Genomic DNA, 8,840 nt, shown 5'->3' with positions numbered 1-8,840 from the left:
AGAGTCCTTTATCCAGATCACTCTCGTCTTGTTCCAGGCTCAGAGGTAGCAAGAAAGGCTGGAAAGGCAAAGCTGTTTGATTTCCAAGGCTTTCTGAGCGAGCCAGGTGGAAGGCAGCCAGGGAGCCAGCAGCTGGTGACAGTCGGCCTGACTGCCTCAGATAGCAGGCAGCTACTCAAGGGAACAATTGGGTAGAAAGGGGGGTGGTGGGTCACGGAACACGGGCCAGTGGAATTCTGAACAAGGTCAAAGTCCAATTTGGTACAGTGCTTTATTACCAATTTAAAGCTCGTCTTTCCTCCCAGGGTGGCTGCCACCCCTGCAGAAGAGGCCAGGGCTGCCACAGGAGAAATTTGCATTTAAAGACTCCAAGTGCCCGGTCCTCTGACAGGACTGCATTCTGGCCTGCGTGGTCATCCCAGCCCGGAAGTCACATGCTGAATGTGCTCCTATTTCACTCGTGTCTGGAGGCCTGTTTGTTTGTGGGATAAAAACCCTAAACTCTTCTCACTTCTTCCAACCTGGGGGAGGATCTTGGAGTGTGAAGAGTAGGAGCTGGTGGGGTCTGCAAAGTGGGAGTCATATGGTATTCTTTTTTTTTTTTAAAGATTTTTATTAAAAACATACTAACATGCAATATTATATTAGTTTCAGGGGTACACCATAGTTATTCAACATTTATGTACCTAAAGAAGTGATCACCATGATAAATCCAGCAACCATCTGACACCATAACACATTATCACAACATTATTGACTACACCCCCACCCCCATGCTGTGCATTATATCCTCATGACTTACTTGTTTTATACCTGGAAATTTGGACCTCTTACTGCCCTTCACCTTTTCCCACCCTTTTTAATTTTCCAGTTACAATTGACATTCAATATTATTTTATATTAATTTCAGGTGTACAGCATCATGGTTAGACCTTTATATAATTTAAAAAGTGCTCCCCCGGACTAGTCTTGCACCGACCTGGCACTATACATAGTTATTACCATATTATTGACTATATTCCCAATGCTTTACTTTACATCTCCATGATTATTTTGTAACTACCAATTTGTACTTCTTAATCCCTTCACCTTTATCACCCTGTCCCCCAACCCCTCTCCCATCTATCAACTCGATCAATCTAGTACCCATCTGATACCCCCTCAAGCCCCCTTCCATCTGGTCACCAACAAAATGTTCTCTGTATCTATGAGTCTGCGCCTGTTTTGTTTGTTTATTTTGTTTTTTAGATTCCTCACATAAGCAAAATCACACACAGTCTTTTTCTGTCTGACACTCCACTCAGCACAATACCCTCCAGGTCCATCCATGTCACCACAGATGGCAAGGACCTATTCCCTTCCCTGGCCAAGCAATATTCTACTCCATATATGTACCACTTCCTCTTTATCCATTTTTCTATTGACGGACTCCCAGGCTGCCTCCACATCTTGGCCATTGTAAACAATGCTGCAATGAACATACGTCCCCACAAAGTAGCATTTTGGGTTTTCTTTGAATAAATACCAGGAATTTGGATTACTGAGTTATTCTTTGTCTCTCGTTATAGCCTTTGTTTTAAAGTCTATTTTGTCTGGTATAAGTATTGCTACCACAGCTTTTTTGTTTGTTTCCATTTTCATGAAATAACTTTTTTCATCCTTTTACTTTCAGTTTGTGTGTGTCTTTCAACCTGAAGTGAGTTTCTTGTTAGGCAGCATATGTAAGGGTCTTGTTTTCTTATCCATTCAGCCACCCTATGTTTTTTATTGGATCATTTAATCCACTTGCATTGAAAGCAATGGTTGCTAGATATGCAGTTATTGCCATTTTATTATTCATATTTTTTATCTTCCCCCCACCCCATGTAAGAGGGAAAGAAGTCCTTCTTACATTCCTTGGTGGTGATGAACTCCTTTAGTTTTTTCTTGTCTGGGAAGATTTTTAATCTGTCCTTCAATTTTAAATGATAGATTTACGATTTAATGATAAATGATAGATTTAATCTTAAATGATAGATTTAATCTTTAATCTTAAATGATAGATTTAAGATTTTTAATCTGTCCTTCAATTTTAAATGATAGCCTTGCTGGGTAGAGTAGTCTTGCTTGCAGGTCCTTGTTTTTCATCACTTTGAATATTTTATGCCACTCTCTCTGGCCTGCAAAGTTTCTTTTGAGAAATTAGCTGTCAATCTTATGGAAGCTCCCTTATAAGTTACAAGTTGCCTTTCTCTTGCTGTCTTTAGGATTCTCTCTTTGTCTTTAGCTTTTGCCATTTTAATTATAATATGTCTTGGTGTGTACCTGTTTGGGTTCATCTTGTTTGGGACTCTTTGCATTTCCTGGGCTTGTCTGTCTATTTCCTTTGCCAGATTAGGAAAGTTTTTAGTATTATTTCTTCACATATATTCTCAGTCCTTTGCTTTCTCCCTTCTCCTTCTGGTAACCTTATGATGCGAATGTTGTTATGCCTGATGTTGTCCCAGAGGTCTCTTAAACTATCCTCATTTTTTTGGATTCTTTTTGCTGTTCTGATTGTGTGTTTTCTGCTACCTTGCCTTCCAAATCACTGATTTGACCCTCTGCTTCATCTAGTCTGCTGGTGATTCCTCCTAGTACATTCTTCATTTCAGTTATTGTATTCTTCACTTCTTATTGGTTCTTTTTAATGGTTTCTATGTCCTTTTTCATGCTTGCTATATCTTTGTTGAAGTTCTCACTAAGTTCCTTGAGTGAGCAACCTTATAACCATTGTTTCAAATTCTATTTGGTAGGTTGTTTGCCTCCATTTTGTTTAGTTCTTTTATCTGGAGTTTTCTCATGTTCTTTCATTTGGGATGTATTTCTTTGTTTTCTCATTTTGGCTGCCTCTCTGTGTTTGTTTCTATGTATTAGGTAGATCTGCTATGTCTCCCAGCCTTGCTGGGTGGCCTTAAGTAGTAGTTTTCTTGTGGGGCCCAGTGGCCCAGTCTCCCTGATCACCTGTGCTGGGTGTTCCAGGTGTGTCCCTTGTGTGGGTTGTGGGTACCATCCTGTTATAGTTTAGCTTTGATTGCTGTTGGCATGTGGGTGGATGGTATCAACCCTCAGGCTGACTGGCTGTCAAGTTTGGTCAGGTTTACAGCTTATGGGCTGCTGTGTGGGGGGCTTACCCATAGAGCAGGATTTCCCCCACTGGGCTCTAGGGCCTGTTGAGACTGCCCTTTGTGTGTGATGCTTGTGGGGCTAATTGGGTGGTGCATTGCTGTGGTCTGAAGCCAGTCCCCAAGTACGTTGGTTCAGGGGCCTCTTGGAGGAGGCTCCAGGGAAGGCCACTGCCTGTGACTGGCTGGGGAGTACCTGGTAGGAGCTACAAAGTGATCCACAGTTGGTCACTGCCTGTGCTGTACCTGGAAGCATGTGGGAGAGGCCACGCTGCGAACTGAAGATGGCTGCCACCATCTTCAGGTCTGGGATATCTTCAGGTCTGGGATATCTTCAGGTCTGGGATAGCTCCACAAAAAGCCAGGACACTCCAAGGCCTGCTGCCACCTGACAGCTCCTGGAAGGTTCAGCCCCTGATAAAGCGTCCTGTGGTATGCAAGTAGGGTGAGGCAGGGTCTCAGGGAGCCAGCAGGGTGGAGCAGCAGAGCTCACCCAGCCAATCAGATTCAGATTTGGCCTGTGGGGGTGGGCTCAACACAGATAAGATGGTACCCACCTGCTGGCTGCATGGGGAGGGCCCCATACAGGGAAAATAGGGACTGTCACTCCAGTCTTTGCCCCAAAGTTACACAACTCAGTTTCTCCCCATCGGCCTCGGAAGCCTCCAGTCACTGTCCCTTTACCGGTGCCCAGGGTGAGTGCCTATGTGGGCCTTTAAGAGGTTGTCTGTGTTTCCCGCAGTCTTCTGTCCCACCCAGATGGTCAGAATCTCCACTGTTTTTCACAGCCAGAAGTTGTGAAAAGTACTGGCACCAGTACTTCAAGCTGGGGAGCCTGGTGTGGGGAGCCAGGATCCCTTGCTCCTTCATGGGGAACCTCTGTGGCCAAAATATCTCTCCCGATTTTCAAACCCATACGTTGGTGTGGGATCAGCCTGTTTTACATCTCCACCCATCCTACCAATCTCTATGTGGCTTCTTCTTCTATAAAACTTCTGTTCAGCTAGACTTCAGATGGTGTTCCAGATTGATTGTTGTATTGTAACTTTGATGTGTTCACAGGATAAAGCAAGCACAGTGTTTATCTGCTTTGCTATCTTGGATCTCTGGGGGTCTCTGGGTTTCTCTTTTTTATTTCCCACTGGTTGCCAAATGATCTTTAATTGCATATTTTCCTTTGCAGTTCTTAACTAGCTGGGCATTCCACTGCACCACTCTTGATGTCACCTATGATGTCATGTGGGTGGCAGCCATCAACATGGTAGCCCACAGACTCGGCAGTCTCCAAGCTCTCTTTCATGGTTCCAGAGTTTGCTAGCTAAAGATTGGTGCTGTATCTGTTGGACGATGTTGACAATCTCATCAAAAGTGATATTTCCACTGTGTTTAATGCTTTTTTTGTTTCTGTCTCTTGGTGGTTCTTTGAGGGCTTTGATGATGAGGGCAGGGGCAGAAGTTACTACTTCAATCTGTGTCTGTCTGTTCTGAATGGTCAGTTTCACTGTAATCCTCAGACCCTTCCAATCCCTGGTTGCTTTAGCGATGTCACCAGTCACCTTTTATGGAGACAGATTCAGGGGGCCGATCTTTGGGGCCAGGGCAAACGTGGCACTAAGTTCCTCACCAGTGCACCTTAGGTATATGACTTTGATCTTGTTGGGGTTGAACTTTGGCGTCATGGTGGAGACAGATGGTGTCAGATGAACACAGATTCGGGATGACTGAAGAAATTTGCACCTTGGCCTCTTCCGAGCCGAAAGCTGAAAAGCCATCATATATTTTTCTTAACTGGGGTTGGAAGAAAGTCACAAGGGAATGGCAGTCAATGGGGAGCAGGGATATTAAAGGGCCCAACCAGAATATGGGATGGGGAATGATATGGAATGTGGCCCACAGAAAGAGGCAAGAGTCTGGCTGATGCTGCAGAAGTGGCGGATTGATTTATTCTGGGCACTTGATTCAGTTTGAAAGAAGGCTCCTCTTCCTGCTTCTCTCCTAGGGAAAGTTCTTTCTCAATCTTTGACTTCACCTGGGGTGTGTTAGGAAATATTAATGCCAGATTATCCACACCCCACAGAGCCTGCTGTTGCAAATCCACAACTTCTCTCCTTCCCCATCGATCCTACCCCTTCTACCGCCATTACTATTACCTGAGGGAAAGGGGTGGACAAGCTCCTCCTCATGTCCCTGCATTAGCAATCTCCCTGGGTTGGACTCCTTTTGACTCCTCTACCATTAAATTGACACGCATTTTTTGGGTACCGAAGTGTTGGTGAAAACAGCCACACAGCTTAAAGTCTTGGCTGCTTTGGTGTTTGATGTCAGCTGTGCAGAACTGTCTGTCAGGAGAGGAAGCATACAGTACAATGTGTTCCTGACATCAGGGTTTTTGGGGACAGTGACCTTCTCACAAGGAGATTTGCTTGTTGGCACCCTCAAAGGCAAATCCTGTTGCAATCCTTTGGCTGCTTGTTGGGCTTGGACATTAGGTGTGGGTTACCCAGCACCCTGTCCCAGGAGACACATACACACACACACACCCTGCCCAAGGCACCTGAAGGTACATCCTGTATCCTGCAGCTAAGTGAATGGTCAAGTTGCTAAGTTGATGGTCAAGTTGGTGGGACTCAGGGAGTGCACCTAGATTTTGCTATGGGCCTCAGGGGTTCCTCACTCTCCCTTTTCAGCTGGCAACGGGGAACTGAGATTGACATGATAGGGACCCTCTGTTGGCTCTTTTGCTCTGATTGGAAGAAACAAGGAATGCTAGAGATCAATTATTCAGGAACACGTGGGCCCCTCCAGGCCTCCAGACCATGCTGGGGAGGGACAGCTGAAGGTTCCCTTAGGCTCTGGTGAGTGTCCAGAGCTGGCAGGAGCTCTGGGAGAGCAGTTACTCAGGGATAGGCACTAGATGAGTGGGCTGCAAATTATCTTTGCTGGGACACATTCCCCACACTAAAAAGTGTCCCACTAGCCCATTTGCCACTTACTCTGGAAGTGGCAGGAGCTTTTGTGGGGCACATATAGGGCCCCACCACAGATCAGAAAGCCTCAGTAGCTCTAGGTTCCCACAGCCTAAAGCCCAAAGTTCTTTGGTTGCCATCCAGGACACTTTATCATCTGCTTCCAACTGTCTTGTCCAGCTTCGCCTGCCTCTTTGCTCTCACTTGGAGCTTCTTCTCAGACTGACCCACTCTCTGCTCAACTCACCCTCAACTCAACTGGGATATCCCAGAGGCTGAGATCCCAGGTGACAATCGCACCATAGGTGTGGAATACCTACCTGCTTCCTCCTCAGATGCCTAGCAAATTCTACCAGCCCATCTAAGTCCAGTTCTGGGAGACCTTCTTCAACGTAAGTGATTTCTCTGCATTTATCAAAAATGGCACTTTATATTATTCATCTCCTATCCCCTAGTGCTTAGCATAGTAGGAAGAAGGAGCTCACTAAGATTTAGTTGAATTAACAAATACACATTGATGGTCTATATCCTTAATTTGGCATTCTGACTTGAGTGTATCTTTTTCATGTTCAAATATTATCTCTTTAACTTACGAGCTCACAGAAGGCACAGACCCTGCATTTTACTTCTCTTTCCATCACAGCACACAGCCCAGAACACTGTGCATGGTGTTCAATGACAGATGTGTTTTGATAATGAGGAGGAGAGATATTAAAAGTAGGCTCTTTCCCTCCTGCCTTCCCTCTGTCTTTGTCTCTCTTTGCCTGTGTCTCCTCTGTCTAACCCACTTGACTTCCTTCATCTCTAACCCGTCACAACTCAAGTAATCAATGTTAACAGTAATATCTATCCTTTCACAACTGTTTTTTTATGTACATACAAGCATACACACTCATCTATAGATTAATTTGTGGTGGTTTATTATTATTTTTAAAAATAGAACTATCTCTATATACTTTTCTGTATCATATTATTCTTAATACAGTATGGAAATTCTTCCAAATTAACCGGCATAAGTATAATGCATTTTTCAAATGCCTACATACTCTTCCTTGAAGTGGCTAAACCACCGTTTTTGAACAGATTTCTATTGATGGGTTATCAGATTGTTTTCTATTTTGTGCAATACAGTAATTGCCCCTTCTCCGCAGGGGACATGTTCCAAGACCCCCATGGATGCCTGAAACCATGAATAGTACTAAACCCTCTATATACTATTTTTTCCCCGTACTTACATACCTATGATAAAGTTTAATTTCTAAATCAGGCACAGTTAGAGATTAATAACAATAACTACTAATAGAACAATTATAACAATATATTGTAATAAAAGATATGTGAGTGGCTTTGAGGCCATTATTAAGTAAAATAAGTGTTACTGGAACTCAAGCACTGCCGTACTGCAATAGGAGATCTGATAACAGAGAGGACGACTAAGTGACTAATTGGTGGGGAGCATACACAGTGTGGAGACTGAGCGGGACCATGACCGATTTCATCACAGCTACTCAGAATGCCGCACAAGTTGAAATTTATGAATTGTTTATTCCTGGAGTTTTTCATTTAATATTTTCAGACTTTGGTTGACTATGGGTAACTGAAACCTCAGAAAGCAAAACCACGGATAAGGGGGGACTACAATACAAACAATGCTTCTGTATTCGCTGGCTGACTGTAGTAGACGTGGATGATTGGAGAGTGGAGTGTAACTGGTCAGACACCAGCAAGTTGGTGAAGCCTTATTAGACGATGGGAGCTGTCTTCTTGCTCTCCCCACAGCTTCTCTACAGACAGGATGGGTGGGTTCGCCTTCCACCTCCCTGGGTGGAGGCAGTGTGAATCTTTGCCAAGCTGAAGAGCCAAAGTAAAGAAAGACATACATCCTGGAGGTTCTGTGTTTCGTGGACCTTCCTAATGTTCTAGAAAGCTCCTGGGGAAGCTTGATATTCTTGCTAACACAGCTAAAGCATACTTTCCCTGCACATCTGGGGGCCATGGTGCCATCTTAGAGAAGCTGGGAAACTGTGTAGGGTATGTCCAGGCTATGGAGCCAGTGGTCTGGATTTAGCGTGGGTAAGTCCGGGTTTGCTTTTTCTTCCCTGGAGACTTTTTCCCCTTTTCTTTTCCTCCCAAGAAAAGTAGCAAAAGGAAGTAAGTCCCCGAGACCAAAGCCATGGGCATGACCCCAAGTGAAATGAGGCAGCACTCCTTTAACCGGTCAGTTGCTCACATGGATGGTACAAGCCAGACCCTTTGGCCAGCCTGATTTCGCTGTGGTTCACGTCATTCATATTGCGCCCTGCGTCTGGACTGGAGCTGTGGTTGTGGGAGCAGTCAGCTCCCTGTGCTGGGCCAGAGCCTGGAAAAAGTCAGACTATGGCCAGCCGAACATAAACAACCAGCCACTCCTAGGCTGGGGACAGTTTTCCACTCACCTTGCTCCAGGTTTCCAGGGCCTATATCTGTCTGTGTTTATGTCTTGGCTCTATGAGTGAAGTCTCCTTCCTGGGAAGGCCTGTCCTTGGAGGCTAGGACCTGTGGCCACTTACTCCCCATCTATTTCCTTGAGGAGATGATGAGCAGTCTTACCTGAGTCCTTCAGAACATTCCAACCCTTTGAGAGAGGTGGCTAGGACCTGTCCCCCTGGGCTGGAGCAATGCTGGGTGTGACCAATGCTATGTGCTCAGTGGATAATGCCCTCGTGGTGTTATTCGAGGGGAGGAAAATTCC

General features: G+C 44.9%; 1 pseudogene across 1 annotated transcript; it reads right to left on the bottom strand.

Annotated features, from left to right (window-relative positions):
* Positions 1-4,329: 4,329 nt before the first annotated feature.
* Positions 4,330-4,822, bottom strand: LOC308509962 (large ribosomal subunit protein uL11-like; annotated as a pseudogene). The gene has a single exon. The product of its transcript is annotated as a large ribosomal subunit protein uL11-like (transcript).
* Positions 4,823-8,840: the final 4,018 nt, after the last annotated feature.

Source organism: Rhinolophus hipposideros (assembly GCF_964194185.1).
Source record: "Rhinolophus hipposideros genome assembly, chromosome: 17".
Lineage (NCBI taxonomy): Eukaryota > Metazoa > Chordata > Mammalia > Chiroptera > Rhinolophidae > Rhinolophus > Rhinolophus hipposideros.
The sequence above is the reverse complement of the archived record's forward strand: the minus strand, read 5'-3'. Positions and strand labels throughout refer to the sequence as shown.